This window comes from Anopheles stephensi, chromosome 2, assembly GCF_013141755.1.
Source record: "Anopheles stephensi strain Indian chromosome 2, UCI_ANSTEP_V1.0, whole genome shotgun sequence".
NCBI lineage: Eukaryota > Metazoa > Arthropoda > Insecta > Diptera > Culicidae > Anopheles > Anopheles stephensi.
In genome coordinates, this window is record NC_050202.1 from 11,302,035 (window position 1) to 11,320,383 (window position 18,349).

The following is an 18,349-nucleotide window of genomic DNA, read 5'->3' on the forward strand; positions in this document are numbered from 1 at the left end:
AAACCGCGTCCACTTGAGTCAAAGTTCACAATAAAAAGCTGGTTAAAAGGAGCGTTTTGACGGGAAGACTTTGATGTGGGACGATGCTGTTTTTATAGCACAAACAAAGATGTAGTGTGATACTAAGTATAAGAAGCATAATATCTTAACCTTGTTTCAAATTGACAAGAACTTGAATTGGAATGAAGTTCTACGCCTTCAAATAAAATCCAGGCACATTGATAAATAAACTCTTTAGAAAGCGGATCTTCTCTCGAGAGACTTAAAATAGATGCCATATTAGGTTGATTACTATTTACTCAAGGAACTTATAGCACTGACAGCATTTTATAGCACTGTAGAGGGCTATAAAAATTCTTTAATTTAACTGTTTTTGCCTGTAGATATTTTTTTAGTAAATTCGTATCACCTCTAGAGTAAAAAAATCTCCGTAAATTAGCGGCTCAAATCAGTAATCAGTTCAACCCTCCATTCTGTACTGCGTAAACAGAATCAAAGTTTTGCAACGCCCTGCTTTATCCTCGCCCACTCGCCACCGACACCACCGACAATAGAAGCTACTAATAGAGTATTCATACTAAATGGTCGATGATTATGTATTTCCCACTTGAGGCAGCGCCGCAACAAACGAAAACACGCAACGCAACGTCCTACTCCGTGTCACGCGATTAACAACTGGCCCACCATCATCACCGCCACTTTGAGCAAGAAAGTGATCAATTTTCTAGTGCAATCTGACCTGACCTGGCTCGTATGAGCCTTGTGGATGAGCCTAAGAGCTGCCATAAATTCTTCGCTCGTACGACCCGCGTGCCCGTGTGGAGCTTCGCTAATATAGATAAAGGTAGGCCACCACCAGGCCTCTTTTTTTTGTTTGCTTCCTCATTCTTTACACACCGCGATACTTGAACTGATGATGATCCCCACTGCTAAGGGTTTGCAAGTCCGAGCCCTATATCTGTCCGGACACGGTGTAAAATTGATTAACAACCAATACCTATTATCGGCCTATCAGGCTTATAATAAACATTCCGGTGCTTCTCTTCCACTTTGTGCAATCTCAGACCCGACCAACAATAAACGTTGAATTCCTCGAACCGATTATGGCACAAACCACAACGATCAAATCAATAAACATCGCCCAACTCGTGGCGATCGGTCAATGAGAAGCATCGAGCCGTTGGTTCTTGTTTTACTCTTACGGCTTACCGGTCACAAATTTGCAAAATTGATAGCTCGAACATTTTTGGCGACTTTGGTGAGCCGAATGTAGACGAGATGAAAATACCCGATTCCACGATTGCCAAAAAAAATCCCACGCAACAACAACACCCCGACCCCAGCGGGGAAAAGCAGTTAAACAAGTTTCTGATACCACGTTTTTAGGGGGGTACCAGTTTTTATCTTCACCAGTAAATTGTCTTTGAGGACGTTTGGCGTTGCACAACAGAGCGTAGCTCGAATCAAAATGGCCATAAAATGCTCCTGATCGGACGACCACTCCACAGCCCAACGATGAGTCTCGCGACCGAACTGATAAGGCGTTGGCAAGTTCCTGGCAAGCTTTTTCGAGCTCCCGAGCGGGTTAAATCAGGATCAAAGGAATTAGCTCGGCTTAAGCTCCAAGTAAAAGCATCTCAGCGGGAAGATTGCAAGTTTTGACGTAACTCCCACCGCTCGGCCAACAACGCCACACGATCGCTTGTAAATGTCTTCATTATGATCCACGAAGCTTAATAGCCATCCACAAGGTCCTCGATATTGTTTGTTGATCATTCGGCCCCAAAACCACTCCGTCATCGTTCGACATCGGCACACAGTATCGGTCACGTGAGCCACCTCGATAAGAAACGGGACCGGGTTTATAGCCCCGAGCACTCGGCTTCACAGACCAGCAAGTTCCACGCACCGACACGCACTCACACTTACCGGATGTTGTCGAGCAGTCACTCGGGGAACTGGGAAGTCTCACGATCGCATCTCGGCTCTCGGTACACGCACGAACCGTAATCGTAAAACAATGCGTTTTGCAAAAGGCCCGTTGCTTATCTACTGCCCGGATCACGCGAACTTATTACGCACGCACACTATGGTACACGTTCGGTGCGTCGGGCAGCTAATTAAACATGACGGAACAACACGCCGACTGGTGTACACCGTTCCATTGCAACATTCAATTCGATGGGCATGTCTGTATGCGGCCATCACGAAAGCTATCTGACGTTTGGACCAACATTTTCTATCCAATTCTTCCCTCCCGCGTAGGTGCTATAATTGGACGACACTTAGAAGTGACCTCTCATTTATTTGGATTTTACATCCCAAGGTTACAGCCACCTGCAGAGCGCAGAGAGCTTTTATAATCCTGTCTGTCTGTCCGTGCAGATGCACTCGGCTTCACGCGGCTTTGAGCGCAAGAGATTCAAATTCCCCTCAAGCTTGGATCGACTCAATCAAACGAGACTGGGTAGAGTGGCACCGTAGGCACCCCAGATGAATATGGAAGACTGCGAGCCATAAAACTCGCCCATTAGCTAAACAGGTTTGCAGGTTTTTATTAATTTCATTTCTGCCCGCCATCGGTTGACACTGATAAAAGGTGCACCGTGGTGGAAGACACGCGGTGCCACCAAGCAGTCACCATTTTTTTGTGGCTCTCGGTTAATTTTGGATTCTCTCCCCGGTCTCCAGCGGCCTCTGATGCGCATTATGCTAGCTGAAGACCTCGCACGAATGCAACAACAGCGAAACGGAACGGGATCCATTGCTTCTTGCTGTGCCGTTGACAGCAGGATGTTAACAGCTATTCGCCATTCAGCGCACATGTGCGAATTCTTCACACTACGCCCCAAAGACATAAATATCGTGCTCATTTAAGGTGAGCATTTTTTTATGGCCGAGATCTTTCACCCTAGGATCGCCTGTGAGCTGTGATCCGCCTCACCTTGGCGTTGTAAAAGAGAAATGGGAAAGAACGCACCTCTCTAGGCTCCGGAGGTACCAATTCTCGGTGTTGGGTCTATTTTATGAACCCACACACAAACACACATCCCGTTGGCAGAAAATTTGCGAATGATTGATTGTCTCTTTGCGACCACCCGCCGTACCTGTCAAGCAGTCAGTCAAGCCGCCGTCAAGATCATCGTCAAGAGTGTTCCAACCAAGTGCCTTATGCCTCCTGCTGCTGCCGAATGTTGCTAATCGGCATTGCTTCTTCAAGAGTTCTCCAGCGTTTTGGTGCAGAACAATTCGAAGGTCACTTGACTGGCTAACGATGCTGGACTAATGCATCTCATCAATATTGAGAGGCTAGCGGGCACGTGATTTGTCTGCTTTGTTCGAATTCTCCCGATGAATTGAATGTCCCTCGTGAGATGCTTCTTCTTCTCGGAATTACTCTCACCGAATACATGACAACCAAAAAAAGACAAGAAGATCCTCAGATGACAACTGATATGACAAGATACAGCTGACAGGCAGCCAGATCCACCCGAAACAAAAAAAAACGGAAAGGCTACGATTTAAAAATATGCATTTAATCACGATCTTCTTAATTTAATGATGATGACTACAGATTGCGCTAACATGCGAAAGCGACCATTACGCTTTTCAGCAGCCCCGGTCCCGGACTTGTTTATTGCACGTGTTTAACGGGCGAACGAACGATACGCCCACCAGCCGCGGAGTGCGAAAGATGGCCACGGGGTGGTGTATCCAATTGAATGTATCGAATTCCTGGCCTGTACACCAATTAGTTTGCTATAAATTTTATGCCTACCCGGTTACTGCCGGGTTGACAGTTGTGTGTTCATTTCTTTTCGAGCCAATATTCTCCGTGCAGGATTTTTTGTCCCATTTCTCTCCGAGATGAGAGATTTCAGTTCCAAGAAAAATGGATGCCCCAACGAGAAAAAAAAACCATTACACCGGTAGCCAATTTGGATCCACTTTGGCCGAAACGTCCTTGCCCCGAGTGGCAAAGAATGCCATCTACGCCTGGCATCGTCACACCGTCGCCTTCAGTAGGCGCGTTGCTATTTTTGGGGTCGAATTTTCCATTCTTGCCTTGCAATCTCCGACCCGACACGCACCCGGTTCCATTTTTATCCCCGCCACACCATTTGATAGAGAACGGCCTTTTTCCCCGGCCTGTCAAAACAACGCCGTCACAATGATTTGCGCCGCGAAAAGAAAAGCAACAAAATGGCGTCCCCGCCCCATCCTCCCTTCATTTCAGGCGCACAAGGAAACGCACCACACAAAACAAAAAGTCAAAACAGTGATCAACCAAGGAATGTCTGGAATTCTGTGCACGACAAAAACAACGACGAAACGGCGTGGCGTGGCGCCTGTCGAATGTCACGAAGAATTCGCGACATCAACAGCGGTATCCGTCATGGGGTGGGGGGAAACAAGGTAATGCACGGCCGGTAGTGTCCCTCGGTTGGAGCATCGTAAAGATGCTTGATAGACGATCGGCAACCATCCTGTGACGTGGTCGGCGATTGGTGACGTGGCCGCTGCCAAGCCATTGGCGAGGATACAAACCCCACAGGGAATTGTGGACGAGCGGATTCTCCTAGTCAATATCGCCCTTTTTTGTTGGTTGCTGTACGTTTAAACCGTCCCAGCCGAGGCACAATCTTGACTAACAGGTCCCGACCCGTGTGGAAGCACAATTTTACGACCCACAAGGTGGATCGGACACAAAACATGCTCCAACCGGAACAGGTCTTGCCGCTACAAAGTTACGTTCCCGGGTCCAGGTCCCGGACAGAAATTCACGGACACCAAATTGTGTGTCTGGGTGGGATGACCGTGAAGCACACGGAATCGATCGATTTTTATGATCACCGGTCCATTATGGATGTATGACTTATTGGATGGTTTAGATCGCACTCTCCGGCACCACGTGGACAGGTGGGTCGCGCGTGTAGGAAGAATTTACATTCGATACTTTACGTCCTTTTGTAACAGATTTATCACAAAATGGACGCGCCTAGTGACACAAACAACTTATCAAATATGATGACATATCCATATTTATGACACGCAAAACCACATCGACATGTCCGTAAACTCATAAAACTTAAAAGCTCACAGAGTCATTAAAACATTCTAATGGCTCAAGCGAGACAAATTCCTACCACCAGATAAGCGACGTTTAAATGAAGACAATCAAAACCATTCCTTTTCACAACACAGTTCGGAGGAGGAAAAGGAGAGTTCCAATTTTAGATCTGCTCCGTTTGACAACATCTTTCCCCTCCCCAACCGAGCTGCGGGACACTGGACACTACTGGTTCAATGGCATCCACCGTCCGATTGTTTGTGCCAGGCCAGGATGACTCGCCGGAAACGGAAACGCCTACTCAGCAGGAGCAATGACGAGATTCGGAGATACGGTGTTCGATATCCCAGATGCCGACCGCTATCGGTGTAGGTCCCGCGAGAAAAGCCAGAGTTCTAGCGGGGGAAATTCCTGACCGATTACAAACCCGAGCGCTATTTTTTACCCACCTGATAGGTGGGCGGACTATTGTTTGGGTTTTGGAAGGTACAGTCAGCTGCTGCTGGTGCGAGTGGAAAAGAGTTGGCGATTTGCGCTTTACTTGGGGTTCACTCTTGAAGATATACATTACGACGGTGTAGGTTCTTGAGGATGACCTTCTGATGCGATTAGGATATACTGAAGGGAATTGATCGTCTAAGACTTCTATCTGCAGTTCTCTAAATACTGGAGGACGTCAACGATTTTATAGTAATTCTTCATGATTCCCAAAATCAACCGCAATGCCCTCCTCTTCTCTCGAACCCAACTGCTCTAAACCAGCTAATCCAGCTGCAAGTGCTGCACATGCAACTGCCACGATCACGTGGTGCGTTTGAGCTGCACCGAGTAAACAACACTTGAGGCGCATCAGACAAACACCAAATAGAAAAGGCCGCCACCAAACCGCCAAAAAAGGGGGCCCCGCGTATTAACGCATTACTGATACCGATATGTAGGGTAGCAGCAGGCCGTAAAGTAAAACACGGCCTATCGAGCCCATTCCGTTTATCTCGAGTGAGTCGTTGTCCCGCTGGTACTTACGAGTCTGTGTGTGTGTGTGCGTTTATGGCCATTTGGTTTTTGGGAGGTCAACCATACTACTCCCGAAGACGTCTGGGAAGAACTCCACATGAGCCCAACTACACGGAATTGTTTTTTTTCGGAGCGATCCCTCCCAAAGTACTCTCTAACTCAGTAAGTGAGCTGACTTCAGTTACCTCAAGAACTCCCCATTTCCACGGGGTTTATGGGCCAACGACCGTGCTTTATCAACCGATCGTATCCAATGCGCACGTGTCATTGGGAAGCGTAATAAGGTTATCTGACTAATGTGTTCACGCCACGGTCTTCACAAGCGCAATGACTCGCTGGCCTTTACGCCGTCGTCCCAGATGTGTGCGGTGTCCAGTGCAGTGTCCCCTACTGTTGCGAGGATCCACTGTGCTAACACGGGACCGTCAGCCGACACCGTCAGTCTGTACGTCTGTTTGTCAAATTTCACAACACCACGCGGCCACCAGCAGCAGGAAATGGGCCATAGCTCACGCATGGTAACCGAGAGCGAGCAAATGAAACGCCTCACAGGATTTTGTCATGCACATGCCGGTGCTACGTGTGACGCCCCTAGTCGTAGACTCGCTTCTTGGTGAAGGCTTTCCCCCGAGTTGATTGTACCTCGGGACTTTCTTCGGACCGGCGTCTATCACAATCGAAGATAATAAAGTTGAGATTGAAGCTATGTCCGATAAAAAACATACACTCACTTTATGGCCACCTTCGGCCCAAGATTGCTGCTCTACTGTGGACCCCTTCAAACAGCGTAGTAAACAGTCGCCAAAAAACAAATCAGCAAATTGAATTAGCGATTAGCACGTCCATGAGTGTGGTAGCCCTGGGCACAACTGTGTGAGGTGAGGGGAGTGATAATTTTTGCGGCATTTTGCGACGATGTGACCGTTGGCCGTTGCGTAGCTTCCACCTTCTTGCGTCGGTAATTATCCAAACCTGCTCGGCTGTGCGGTAGATTAACCCTGCCAAATTCATTACTCAGGGACCGGAGTCGGGGTGGAGGGAAGACAAAATTATGAGCCGGAGTGGTAAAAGATCTTATGCCGATCATTACATATCGCCGGGCGAGTAAGACCTGCACCCGTGCACGAGTAGAAACACATTTTTCAAACCCGCAACGGTCGAATAGAAGGAAGTTGTGCTCTCGTTTCGGGGCTACAGCTCTCCGTCAGTAACAACAAACAAATCCCGACCCCGAAATGTGTCCTTTCTTCAGACACTTTCACGTCTGATAAGCCAGTAATAAAATGAAGCTAGGGTTTTTTTCTGACCCAACCATCAAGATATCCTAAATCCACAAACTAATGGCGTCGTCGATAGCCCGCAATATCGCGATCACGCTTTCCCGGCCTGCATCCTGAACAAATATCCTGGCAGCTCGCTTGCATCTCTATCCAGGTCTATTGAGGAAGGAAAGCGGATCGGAAGAAGCCAAACACGGTGCCATGTTTTGAGGTTGCATCAGCATCCTAGGCCTCGTCAGATGCGTGTTTGTAGGTGGCAGAATCTGGACGGCGCTATCGCTCTTCACCGTTGACGCCACGCTAATGGATCCCGGGACGTCACAGTCAGGTAACAGCCAGGACTGCTTGAGCAGGAGCGATCTAGCAGGTAGAATTGAATCTTCAGAAAATCCTTTGTGTGTGTGTGTTTTTCTTTCAAGATAAGAATTACAAACAATCAAACCCCTGGAGGTTCAGGTCCGTCCGGATTCTTCTGCCAGAGGAATGCGGTTGGCGTACAGGTATAGAGCAGGATCTTCCCTAGGAATTGTTGTGCTCCAGCAATTTTGCAGTCATCTTCAACCGGCATCATCGGCACACACACACACAAATAGTAACCATGCCGCGGGTGTTAAGCGAATGTGTCAATAGCTTTCCGGTCCATCGATCGAGCTGCGCTGACAACACACTTGACAACACCTAAATCTGGTGACGTAGTACGCTCGAGACTACCGGGAGCTTCTTCTCCCACATCCGGTTCGACGATGACAAACTCTACCAAAATTTGCCAAACGGCCTACAGAAGCAAACAAAAACATTCGCCAAAGTGCGCTACTTCTCGCTGATGGGCAAACAGAAGAGTTAGTAAGCTCCTTCTCCGGGGGAAGAAGAGCACGTCACGCTTGGGCACGCGCGCCTCAAGTGAGTACGAGAATTTGATCAAGTACCATCAAAGCACGCGAACACTGCTGATTCCGGGGTTTGGTCGCGTGCGACAGAACCGTTCCGAACGGATGACGGATCACGCAGACGGGTTGTTTATATTAGCAGCGTTCAATGATCAGCCCATTGATCATCATTATTTTTGGGAGAGTTGGGTTTTCCCCCGTTCCCGTTCGCTTTTCGGCTGGACAATAATATCTCCATCACTCTTGGCTCATTAATCAGCGCGGCACGCCACCAAGACCGTACAACATAAATCACGATCGAGTACTTACGATCGTACAGGTTCTGGAAGCCTTGGAAACCTTGGGCGATCCTCGCTGACCTGAGGACGGCAGTACTATGATTGATGAAAGTGTTCCGATTGCTCGAGTCGGTATCGACCTCGGCACCTCACGTCATCGAAAGAATTTGGTTCCATTACAATTCCGCTTACAATAACAGTCGGAATCGGAACATCGACACGATGCCTGGCGGCAATTGAGCAAACAAAACCGCCAAACATTCAGGCAAGGATGTGTCGTGCAATAAAGATAGAGTAATAATTTGTGGATGTGGTCACCAGCATCTGTATTTGTAGCGGCCAAATATATTCCAACAAGCCCGGGGCGGTAAATATTATGAATAGCATTCCAACTGCGCCGAAAAACAAATCGCTCCACTCTTATCTAGTGGTTTTGCCTTTGCCGCGGGTGTGATGTGTTTAAGACAGAAGTATGTCAGGAATGTGACGGAACACTAAAGTTCCCGCTAATTTCACCCAGCTGGGTCAGCAAAACCGGATGGGTCCCACGCCATCCAACGTGCTTCCGGTGGTACGTCACCGAGAGTGCACGTGTCGGAAGCACATCAAAGTCAGAACTCCGATTGGCGCTGATCGTTAATACCGCTACATCACAACACATCGAACATCCAGATCATGGCGGATATGCCGCACCAAACAAGACACAGCAGCAGCAACAACAACAGCTTCATAAATAAAACATTGTTGCTATTTCTGAGCACCCGTACGTGCGAGTCGTCTTCGGGTCAATGTGAGGACTATTTTTGGCGTGTTCCAAAAATTGCTCCAAACGCCATCCGTCCACGCGTGTTTCGCGCCGTGCCCGTACCCCCGAAGCTAATCGAATCGTCACTATTAATAGGTCCCTAGCGGTGTTCTGCTCCTCCTTCAAACCAGCTCCAAAACCCTTTTCCCGATGTTGCAAATATCAATGGAGATTTAATTTTAGCACCAACATTCCTCCGGGAAACGGAGAAGTCACCGTTGAGGTTGGCGGGCAAAGATTTGTTTGTTTATGTTTTCCGCTCTTAATGTTTTGCGCCAACTTTAGGGCGACCTGGGGGGGGGGGGGGTGACCATGTGGAGGTGGATCCAATTCGCGGCGAGAGTATTTTGGATATTCTATCTTCTCCCACCGCAAACATGCCAGCTGGCAGTGAAATTGGTGTACGATTTATGGAGTCGAATCGATTGACAGACCGACTGACTCTCTCTGGCTGGCTGGGTTTGTTTTCAGTACATCATCTCGTGTTTGAGGTACCGACTCTTCCGTCAAGTAGATGCTGCAGGTTCGGTAGCAAATGCCGGAACGATGATCTCGATGGCAGCACATTACGCATAGCATTCCGACCTTTTACGAGCTTATGTAAAATGCGTAATGGTGGGGGCCCATGTTTACATTGCAATCCGTTGAATCATCCTGCCCAATAAGAGGCCCCGCCGGGATTCTGTTATTCCTTTCGATAGAACAAATCCGGCATCAGGCGAAAACAAAAACCCCGCCTCCCCCTAAGTGGGCGAGTCACGATGACAGGAGCAAAACCGTTTGACGGGTAGCTGTCATCGGGTGGAAACTACGAATTTATGAGCGTTGATTCACGTTCGATACATTTAGAATTTATGTTTGTTACGCAACAGTGAGCTTTGGTGGTTTTTTTTTCGACGATGTTGGTCAGAACTATACTCCTAAAATCGACCATGACTTCATGCCAAACAGCAGGTTGCTTCCTCGCCACAAGGTTCCGAGTTCCTGCAAAAACTGGCTAGAAGCAGAACAAAAAAAGCTAATTGACGGAACACTTGACTCACCGCACAATTGCTCCTAGAAAAAGGGAACTCCGACTCGTCCTCCGCACACCCATCTACACCGTCCGGCTGGGAAGTCTCCAAAATGGCACTCGATGTCACTCGGCTGTCAGCCCGACTCGTCTAACACCATCAGATAATTACTTATCGAAGCGCATCAAAACGTTGTCCGAAGGCCCCTGCCGAAAAATACCCGAGCTTACGCTTTCGATGGTTGGGTTTCCGCACAATGACTTGTATTTTTTTTTTTTTTGGCACATCTTCCCGGTTTGGGGGAAGTACCTGCGAGTACCGGAATTTCTCTTGCCAATTGCCGTCAGAGTTACCTAGCTTTTGCTTGTGAATGAGAAGCACCAAGCTCCAGGGTCTCTGGGCGATTCTGATAAGATCGTCGAACAGCGTCCCGAACGCCCCGAGTGTACCGAGAACGTACATCTGTACATCTGGTTTCTGTTGCAACAAAACAGAAGTCTGACGACAGTGACTTTTTCGGAGATTTTCTCCGGCTCTGGTTTACAACTGGCCCATTGAACAATGCGCCTTTTTCGACCCGAAAACCGTTTGTAGAATATGTTTGCACGCCTTTCAACCCGCAATCCGAAGCGGCTTACAGAACGTTCTCGAGCTAGAGAGAGAGAAAGAGAGATAGAGAGAGAAAGAAAGCGTAAAAACAGTCGTGTAATTACTCGCACCGAAAGTAAACATCCTGCCCCTCGGTTTCCATAATTCATGTCTCACCGACCGAAAATTATGCACCAACTGCAACTGCATCAACATCGGCGGCATCGGACGGTCTCTGAGAGACCTCCGCCCGTACTCCAGCTGTGACCGGGACGGGGCTGCGTGGATGGTGCGTAGCCCTAGGGAGGATGAGGCAGATTAAGCGTACTTACCGACGGATTACCGACGCCGCCGATGTACGAGACATGGGATGTCCAGGTCCCATGTACGTACCACACCACAGTCTCATGATGCCCGGAGGTTTTGTCTGTGCCGACTAGCTCGTAACTTTCCACGGTGATCCTTCGATGAGTTACGCACTGCATGATGGGTGATCTTTATCGTGCACCCTTAAAATAACCGATAGATCGCCGGGCTGGACATTCGGTGGAACTCGACTGCAAAACACAGCACGCTGGAAACAATTTGTCATGCCCTTGATCCTTCCCTGAGCCTGTGTACTCGCTGTTAATCTTTTGCATTTTTAAACGATCGTTAGGGTCTCGCTTTTTGAGGGTTTTTTTTTTTCTGCTGGCGTAATGTAGCATTGACAGGAGAGAAAAAACACAAACCTTGAAATTTTCCAATCCACTTCTTCCGATAGACAAAAGCACGGGTAACAACCGGATGCCGGGTTTTTTCTGGTAGGATCTCCATGCTTTGTTTTTCCTGCCCTTTTCTCTTTGGAGGGCACAAAAACCTTGAACAGAGTCTTGGCTTTGCCTACCCGCATGATAATTATATGACAGTAAAACACCATAAAACTATGCAAAGACAAGAGAAATAACACATGGGAAGGTGTTCGAAGTTCGCACGTTTCCTGTCCGGTGAGGAGAAAAAAATGGCCGATGCTATTCTTGTGACAACTAAGCTTGCAATAGCAAACAGCCCCGAAAAACAAAACACAATCCCAAAATAGCTCTTTTTATCTAAAACAAAACAACGCATTCTGAGGTTGGGATCGTTTTGTTATCATAATGTTAAAGGCAGAGAACCTCGGCGAGTGGACAGCACGATCCATCATCCGACCTGAGGTCTCCAAAAAGTCCCCTTAGCTACCTGCCTGTGGAGTTTCGCTTTCCGCAAGTTATCAGCAACAATCTCCAAAGCATCCCAAAGTCGTTTTGAGGTGTTTGGGGTGGAAAAAATTGATGCTCTAATTAATAGGCAATTGTTATAAATCAACCAACTCAGACCTGCGCAGGAATTTGCTTCCCCGGTCGTAGCGCGGCTTAGATCTCCGCCAATAATAAAAGACCCCCACCCCAAAGCTCTTTCGGCAAACCTTTCCCCCCAAAGTGGAGGAGACCTCCTGGACTGAAGATTTGGAGCCGATAGCAACACGTCGCTGTTGGGAATTCCCTCCGGTCGCTGTTGTGAGTTGTTCCATTAGCCTCGACACCGGGCGACGGTGACGAACCATCACTTACGTTCCAGCGACAAATTGAGCGTACTAATCGCAAACTAATAGCCGCTAGGCATCAGGTTTTTTGCTTGCTCTTCTTGTTTGGATTTTGAGGCCGAGAAAGAAGGTTAAAGCTAGTACCGTTTCGTACCATCTCGAAAGGGAAATCCCCATGTGACAGAAAATCCCCAGACGACTACCAGCAAAAAAAAAAACGAAGGCATCTGAAGAGTGCCAAAAACAACGAGAAACACCGATCCGCAAAGATCAAACCAGCCCGACGTGTAACCGTCCCGCCCCGTTTGGCGGATCTGATCTTGGTGAAGCAAAGAAAACCCGACTTTTTGGAGCGTCACGTATGGGCAGAAGTACCGCAAAAGCCTACCACCGGACCGATCTCAGCTCCATCCGGATGCAGTTGCATGAATCAGCAATTTTTTTTCGGCAATGCGAAAGCCGGCCGGCTTGACGTAAGGGAGTTTCTCGTCACGTTTTGTGGAAGAGGATTTAAACAGCAAAAGCTACAACAAAAAAAAAACGCGGCCACGCTGCCCCAATGCCCCGAGGGTATCGAATTGTTTAGAGATCCAAGGAGTGGACCTGACAACCTACTGATGGAGTCATCAGTGCCGATCTGCTCAACCTAATTAGCGGTCGATCGCTTATCGCTACCGTGCACGAGTGACCTGAGGCTCGCCAATACGTGGGGCATGGAGTTCTTCTCGGTTTTATTCCTATTCCAGAAACTCATTCGGAGCCCCCCCCCCCCCCTCTTCCCCCCTCCCTACTCGTCCAAAAATCAGTGGTCCACAATTACGTGGATTGTGTGATAAACAGGCGAGTTTGGGGTCGGGCGAGTTGATGCATTCGTACCAGGCGAAGGAGGCGTTTGATTATAATCTTTAGTGCTACCGTACTACCTGCGGCTCGAAAGGAGCCGTTCTCGACGAAACAAACGGCCGTAAAAGTGTGCCCATGTTCACACGATAATGATTTACGGGGTTTTGGTTTTTTGCTGCTGCTACCACAATGCATCACGGAATCAGATTGAGGTTAGTTCCTCTCCGCAATCGGGAATCACGCACCAAAGTAAGAAGCTCGTTAATACAAGCTGATTTCCATTCGTACGTCAGTCAGAAGTATGTCAGGCTCAGAAAATCAGAAGGGCAGAATAATGTCCAAATTTTGCGTCCCAAAAAGTTATGGGCACCTAACTTTTCGATCAACCCAACAACCCGAAGAACAATGTAACGAGCTGTAGGTCTCAATCAAGCTGCTTAAAAATCGGCCCATTCTCCAGAGCCTCCCGGTCTTGCGGTATGTACCGAGTGGGTCCAAAAAAGGTCCTCGCAGTACATCATTAACTTCACAAAATAAGCCCCAAACATACATTACGTTGCAACTCTACCGTCCGTGAAGTCGATCGGTACCTCTGATGATGACTGTTGAATAACTCTTATCGAGACAGACCCGTTCCGAGGCTCTACCGCATACTCTCACGAGCTGACCAATCATTTCTTTCCGATCCTTGTACCGGTCTTTTGCAGACTGCACGCTCATTGCCACCGCACCGCTAATTACTATTTATCGCTGTTGACTTGTCGGCAGCGATTCTTCTCGCAGCTGTCATCGTGCGTAGCGGCTAGCGGCGACGTACGATCGGGAGTAATTTATGCACTATGCAGACACACATCCATCCATACATGCATGCAAGTTATGGCCACCTAATCGAACCTCGGTTATTCGCCCTGTGCAAACATCGTACGTCCGTGTCCACACACAGGTGACAGATGAAGATGAGCTTTCTTTTCGCCCCGTCCGCTTGGTTGTGCATACTTCAAACAAGGCTACACACCGTCCGGCCAACTCCAGCGGTTTTTGCAAATGCGTGCTCATGCGTGTGGACAAAGTAAGCCGGATTAGCAATCCGTGTGGTCGAAGGTTTTGGGACGAGAAAATGGACGGTGGTCGTCTGTGTGGTCCACACCAGCTGCTTCGTGGGCTTGCGCGTAACAAGACCAAACCAAACACGGGATGGTGTCATACCGTACGATGATGATGACATCTGGTGAGGTGTGCTTACAATGGTGGAAAGGTGTTTAGGAGAGGCTTCACTCCAGGAATTCCAAACCACAAGCAGCGTTTGGGAGCGGTAATCCTCGCATTAATCCTTATATATATAGGCTCGATAACAGCTGCCTTTCGGGAGCTGGAGATCTCTTAAGTACACATCTTCAATACCCTGAACCCTGACCTGACACAGGGAATTAGGCTACCAAATGATGCCCCATCCGATTAGTCTTTGTTGGACATAGTAACGAGACTCTTCTCTACCCAAAAAACGTCTATCTCGCGCTATCGGTCCACCCAAATTGATCACATTAGCATACAATTTGCATCCCATTTTGATCGGTTACCTTTGGCATTAGGACGTTACTGCTTCTCCGTCTGGTCTTCAACCACTCATCAAAGGCTTAAACGAAACATCTTCAACAGTTGTGATTGAAAACATTAACTCAACAGACGACTCACATCAGCTTCCCAGAGCTACAAAATCTCGCTTTCCCAGATCCGATAGATGGGAAGCTTGAAATATGAACCCTGCTCAAGGGCTGCGATGTTTTGTTTGGTACTCTGGTCCAAACACACGCACACCGATCATAATTGTCACGAGCACGCCCGTGATGGTCGGCTAGCAAATGGCGACACGGCGTTGTGGCGTCTATTGCGCCGCCTTGCATTGCATCAACTCCCTGCGTGCAACGTGACAATCGGTGACGGGGCGGGTTGTTTATGCTACCACCCCGAAAGGGCTGAAGAGCGTCAAAAGTGTGCTGTGCTTCCCCCTGTATGTATGTGCCGTATGGTTGGAAAGTCAAGTTTAAGTACACACCACACATGCATCATCTCATAAGTGCCACACACCCTCGGTTCGCCCAGAAGAACCGTAATCGAGCTGCATTGCCTCGAGCCGCCGAGGGGTCCCGGAGGTTAAGTTGGCCATAAAAAATCAATCTCCCAAAAATCCGAAACCCCACAAACGTCAACTAAATCATCGTCCGGGTTGGGTTTTGCGGACACCGCAATCCTACCATTTAACTACGCCAGCCCTAAGTAAACACAGCGCGCCCGTTTACTCTGCGTGGTCGCCCTCGGTTTTCGGCTGCAAGAGCACTAAAATCGAATCGCCCCAAAGGCGCAAGGGCTTTTAAATGGGTTTATAATCGGTACCGAACAACCTTCCGGCTTTAGTCAATAAACGACCACATTACGGGGTCGATCAGGAATAAGGCAATATGGCACACACGACCCCGAAAACCCCTGAAAAAGGGGTCCTACCCATCCCTTCGGCTATTGGGAACTATATATCTCGCTTCCCGGCCGATCATGACCGTAAAATTGTCGGATTACCATCATCGCACGAGCAGCACCCAACGAGCCACCGGGATGATGCACCGTGGTCGATAGAAGAAAAAAGAAACGACGTGCTAGACAAACAATCCCTTGGATTACTCCGGATGCTCGGATATCTGGGTCCGGATCGGATTTGACTTCTGATCCCACAATTCCCGAGCCATCAACTGCTGGAAGTGATGGAAAGATGATTTAATGTGTTATTTTTTGAGCATAACTCAGGTACCGGAACCTGAAGTCTTTACCTCCGATAATCGTTATTTCTAATGAGAGCAATACAGTTTTCCACACAGGGTCGTGTGCTTTACGATTATAATACCCAACCGGTAGCCGGGTTCGGATTCGGAAGCTCGTCAACATGTCAACGACCTCCTATGTCTTGAAAACTCTCTCTCTGAACTTAAATCCAATCTCCGACACGTGTAAACACTCAAGTCAATAAAAAAAACCCTTCTTCCGGACAGATAGGAAAGAATAGGGCGATAAAATAATATACCGAATGCGTCTCCGGATCTTGGAACTCCGAAGCAGATGGTTTAAATAAACTTCGATAAGATCGAAGACATGCGATGCCACCCGAAATGATCCGAAATTCAAATCCGCTTTAGAGAGTTAAACGGCTCCAGCAGGACCGTTCGTCCAAACCCATTCACACCCGTCGGAATCATCCGCACCTTTCCGTATGAAGTTCGCCTGATGCTAAGAGTTGACACTTGATTCACACGCACCGTTACCTAACCTACCCACCACCGTCTATGCCGCCGTCGTTCCGAAATTCCAGGGGGCTTTTAATGTCCCAAGGAATGTTTACTGTTAAGGGTGCGCGAGCCCATACCTTATTAGCATCATTATGTGTGTCTTCGGCTACTTCTACCCGTTGACACATAACCTTGCAATCTATATTAGGATGTAAGCTGGTGAAGCCTCTCCACTATCCACCATCACGCTTCCAGACGAATCCTCACGCCGCACAATTTGCCAGACGGTCAGTGAACGCCCTTCGAAAATGGTTCCCTGCCCAGGACAAACACACCCCGGCCAGGCTCATTGTGTGCCGTGTCTGTCAATGGGCTTTTCAGGTCAAAGAAAAGCGGCGTCGACTGACTGTCGTTTTATCGCTATCGTGCGCTATAGAAAAGCCTCCCAAAAGGATCCAATTCTTGGCGTGTACACAACACACATCATTACCGACGGAAAGGACAAGCAGAGGGCCCACTCTTCCGCTTTTCAATGTGTAAAGTGTTGTTGCGCTCAATAGACACAATAAAGGGTCACCCATTACGCGAACCAGGTGTCATTTATGGTGCAAGCAATCGAACCCCCAAGCAACGAGTCCCGCCGTGACGTGAGGTTCGCCGTGTCAAGTGTGCTGTCAAAATATTTGCACTCTGGCAGCACTTGGTGCGAACCTTACGCTTCGCAGCCGTTGGACGAGTCCATCAATTTTCGGCCCTTCAAGTACGTTGGTGGGGGGGATCTCGTCATCACCCCCCGGAGAAGAAGATCTTGATTCTTTGCGCAACCAATGAGGGAGTAGATGGCGCGTTGCACCGTTGTTTGCTTACCCTGACGAGAGGGCCCCAGACTATCCGAGGTCAGCTGGATAAAGCGTGTCGAAGGCAACCACACACAAGGGTAGTGGACCACCCGTGCACAGATAATCGCCCGGTACGTGATCGTTATCTGCCGATAGCCCATCAGCCACGGTTAACTGATGGGAATGCGTGTAACAGCCGCAGATGATGATCTGCTCGTACACCGTCCAATTTCCCAACCAAAACAGATGGGTTCGATTCCGTACGGAAAAATCCGCCACCATTTTCACTGTCTGCACGCGCTGCTCGCTAATTGACATTGCAAATTCCTGAAATTGTTGCGCTTCTTTAACACCGGATCGTCAACAGTGCAGGATTAGCGTCACCGGATGATCGGTGGTTGCCGGTGGAATCTTAACCACCTTAACCGACGGCACCCTGCCAGCCCTGCCACCATGCTTTCCAAACCGACCTCAGGAGCAGCATTTGTTGTGGAATGTACATGGCGTGTGAAATGAATGGAGTAGCCAACCCACCTTCACATTTGCTGCATGGTCATGTGTGTAGTAAACAATCCGTTGGGACGTAAGCATCTATGAGTGGGAGAGATGTTTGGGGTTCCCACACACACACACGCGCGATTGTTTAAGGTAGCATGTGAATAGTTTTAATTTTACAAATTAACAAATTGGCTGAGTGTGTCTTGCATTATCGGCGCCTGTAAGTAGGTTGCTTTAGGGTCACATGTAAGTGGCGGTTGTTTTGAGAGCGAATAGGTTATTCGAAATTGAAGTTCAATTTTGATATGACTTAAAGATCATGTGGCGGTCCGGTCGCCGACCCCGATCTTCACACGGCACGACCGGAGTTCAAATCTAATCCAGACTGTTTTTCCCGAAC

General features: G+C 48.4%; 1 protein-coding gene across 3 annotated transcripts in view; it reads left to right on the plus strand.

The window, feature by feature from the left end:
* LOC118503954 (bone morphogenetic protein 5-like) overlaps window positions 1-18,349 on the plus strand; it is a 34,761-nt gene that overhangs the window by 9,990 nt on the left and 6,422 nt on the right. The window lies entirely within an intron of this gene.